Below are 4294 nucleotides of genomic sequence, written 5' to 3' on the forward strand. Positions count from 1 at the left end.
AATAATATTAAACTTAGCACTGTAATAAATTATGCTAATATTAAATTCGATTCTGCTCTGAGAATGTAGGGGGAAGGAAAAATGCCAGTGGTCTTTTCACTGATGAACTTGTGCCTGATGAACACCACTGCGTCACACCACACAGCTACCAGCGCACCTCACCGTGCTAGGCCACCACTGCGTCACACAGATGCCAGCACACCTCACCGTGCCAGGCCACCACTGCGTCACACAACTCCCAGCGCACCTCACCGTGCCCGGCCACCACTGCGTCACACCACACAGTTCCCAGCGCACCTCACCTTGCTAGGCCACCACTGCGTCACACAGCTGCCATCGCACCTCACCGTGCCAGACAACCACTGCGTCACACAGCTGCCAGCGCTCCTCACCGTGCCCGGCCACAGCTGCGTCACACCACACAGCTGCCAGCACACCTCACCGTGCCGGGCCACCACTGCGTCACACCACACAGCTGCCAGCGCACCTCACCGTGCTGGGCCACCACTGCGTCACACAGCTCCCAGCGCACCTCACCGTACCAGGCCACCACTGCGTCACACAGCTGCAAGCACACCTCACCGTGCCAGGCCACCACTGCGTCACACCACACAGCTGCGAGTGCACCTCACTGTGCCCGGCCACCACTGCATCACACAACTGCCAGCGCACCTCACCGTACCAGGCCACCACTGCGTCACACAGCTGCAAGCACACCTCACCGTGCCAGGCCACCACTGCGTCACACAGCTGCAAGCACACCTCACCGTGCCAGGCCACCACTGCGTCACACCACACAGCTGGCAGCGCACCTCACCGTTCCAGGCCACCAATGCGTCGCCCAGCTACCAGCGAAACTCACCCTGCCCGGCCACAACTGCATCACACCACACAGCTGCAAGTGCACCTCACCGTACCCGGCCACCTCTTCATCATACAGCTGCCAGCGCACCTGACCATGCAAGGCCACCACTGCGTCACACAGATGCCAGCGCACCTCACCGTGCACGGCCACCACTGCGTCACACAGATCCCAGCGCACCTCACAGTGCTAGACCAACACTGCGTCACACAGCTGCCATCGCACCTCACCATGCCAGATAACCACTGCGTCACACAACACAGCTGCAAGCGTACTTCACCGTGCCAGGCCACCACTGCGTCACACAGCTGCCAGCGCACCTCACCATACCAGGCCACCACTGCGTCACACCACACAGCTGCCAGCGCACCTCAAAGTACCCGGCCACCAATGCGTCACACCACACAGCTGCCAGCGCACCTCACTGTGCCAGGCCAGCACTGAGTCACACCACACAGCCGCCAGTGCACCTCACCATGCCAAGCCACCACTGCGTCACACAGCTGCCAGCACACCTCACCGTACCATACCACAACTGCGTCACACAGCTGCCAGCGCACCTCACTGAACCCTGCCACAGCTGCGTCACACATCTACCAGCGCACCTCACCATGCCCAGCCACCACTGCATCACACAGCTGCCACCACTGCGTCAGACCACCCACGAAGTAGGTCATCGGGCCAACAGTATACAAACATTACAGCTCAAGTGCTTTTGTATCTGAACGCTTTTAGGTAAGTTATTTAGCAGCTGCGGTATTAATAATGATTTTAATGGCAAATTCAATTGCAGGTAAAATAAAAATGGCGGATAACTTTCTTTCTAGCTTCGTGAAGCGGTCGTGCCATATTATACATATATACCATAATAAGAAACATAATATGTACAGTAGAATTTTTCACTTTAAGCTGGCATTATCCAGAACCGGGTCAGGGCCCGGACCCGGACCGTGCAGTGTGGTCCGTCGGCCTTCTAAAGATGTTTAGGAGATCGAGGCGCCCTTGGATTTGATTAGAAACTTGCATAATTTCTTAACTTGACCCCATTATCTTAAAAAAAACGGCCAGGCCCAGACCAAAGCATGAAGGCTGAGAGGATCGGGGGACTCTCATTTTTGGTCACAGCGTACAGTAGTAGATCAGTAACCTCTGTTTATCGTGATAACCTTTAATTATTTTCCAGTACTTTTTCAATGATAAAACACACTGTTTCGCCAGTTTTGCTAAAGATACGGTTTTAGTGTTTACGCTTAAATTTGTAAGCCGTAGGTTTAAATCTCGTGGTCTTATTTTCTGCATTTTCATCGTAAGGGAAGGCGCTAGTTTGCGATTTACGCGCTGAACATTGTAAGCAGAGGCGCCTTAACACCATCGTTTGCATTGTCATTGTCATCCAGAAAAGCAGTCGTAAGAAAATGAATCTGTGGCGGCTCCGAACATTAAAAAAACTATATCTAGACTGCAAATACATCCCAATCTTACTATCAACACGTTTTAAGAGCCCTCTCCTTTCCACCGGTATACAAGCTAAGAGAGAAATATTGGAAATCCCATCTGAAGTAGCCCTCGTCTCACCTTCGGAGCTGTGAGCGATGGGGATCATAATTAAAAGGGGTACAGTTACTTTGAAAATGTGTATGTGATACTTAAATTTAAATAAAATAAAAAGATACATTATATAACACATACTGTGCTATCTACGTCCATGTGTTTAAGACGTATGAATCGGTTTTAAAACAGACACACCCCTTCTCACAAATCCGACTGGAGTCTCAGTCCGTCATCGCGATGAAATAGGAGCTCAGATGTAGGCTAAGTGATTGCAATTTACTTATTTAAAAGAACCACTTCAAATCAAAAGGGAGACATTTTGTAATGGTAGTTATCGTATTATAGTATACGATAACTGTATACGTAGTATACGTAATTGTAGATATACAGTACATAAAGGGTATGAATAGGTGTGAGCTTTTACTGTATATTTAATATTTTATCTGACCCATTTGTAGAAACCGCCTACTCAGATTTAGTTAAGTGGTCTGCCACCATAAAGACAGAAAAATATAATGACACCCTGTTACATTAACTGTAAAATAAACGCCGTAACTGGGCCATATGAAAATTTGGATAAAGATTATACAAACATCCTAAGGAGCTCTATGACATATGAGCGTCGAAATAATGGTTGGTGACCTGACGTAACAGTGCTCCCTGAATTACGTGATCTGTATATACCCAAATACAGATATATCACATAGGGAGATGCAGTCAAAAATTGCATTGCTATCGTCGTGGTGAACTATTTCTCCGCTGTTTAAAACTTGTTTGGTAAGTGTCATCAAATATGCTTGTCAATTTGTAGCGAAATCGATATACTGTATCATAATCCTTCAGCTATCTATAATGTAGTGAAATGGCTAATTAATATTGATAAATTCCCTTATTCACAGTGACTTTTGCTCAAACCCCTGTTGCATAATGGGTTAATTTTATATAAAAAACATTTATATCATAGATATAATACAAGCTTTGAAATGAAATAGTACATTTCCAGGTTTCAGTTAAACATTTTTAAAAAAGCTCATGACTTTAAGCATTCTGAACATTGAGAATGTTATTTGGGAAACAAATGTTTATTATAATGTTTATGTTTAGGATCTGTCTCCTACTGAGTCAGCATGCAGCATTCAACACCATTAGGTTTAATATTAAAACGTTGTGTATTTCCTGAATTGTTTTTTTTATTCTTTTCTATTAGACCATAGTAGACTGTGCAGGATATCATTTATTTGCCATTTTTGCCTTTTCCAGATACCTGGGAAACAAAGCTCATATCTCATTTGCCAATGGAGCCCAGTCCTAAGCCTGGTGCTCCGTCCCCCTCCCCGAAGGACACAGACTCGAATCAACCCGCGCCCTTAACGCGACAGGATCTGATCTCCACGTACTGCCCGCCTCCCAAGATACAGCTTCTGAAGGACACCTTCCAAGAGAAACTGATGAAGGAAAATGAGAAAAAAATGATCGCCATGTACAATCGGCGGCAGGAGGCAGCTCTACAGAAGATGAGAACATGTTTCCAATATGTCAAATACACTGCGGAGAAGAAGACGGGGAACAGCTATCGCTTCCAAGCCCAACAGGGCCCCGAGAAGAACATTGTGGGGTATGATCGGTCTTACCCCCTGAAGCCTATGGGTAACAGGAAAGTCTCCGGCCCTGGTGAGGTTCAGGCTGTGGACTGCCCGGACGCACAGAGTGATTCCTTGTTTGCCCCCACCCCGCCTCAGGATGGTCATGAGAGGCCCTGCGAGAGGCCGGGCAGGAGGGGCTCAAGAGTACGCAAACCTAAGGACAGGACTGTCCTCCCCATGGTGGCGACCCCTCCAGGGCAATGCCCTTCTCATGCCAATGGGAAGGAGCACTTTCAGT

Source organism: Lepisosteus oculatus, unplaced genomic scaffold (assembly GCF_040954835.1).
Source record: "Lepisosteus oculatus isolate fLepOcu1 unplaced genomic scaffold, fLepOcu1.hap2 HAP2_SCAFFOLD_58, whole genome shotgun sequence".
Taxonomy (NCBI): Eukaryota; Metazoa; Chordata; class Actinopteri; order Semionotiformes; family Lepisosteidae; genus Lepisosteus; species Lepisosteus oculatus.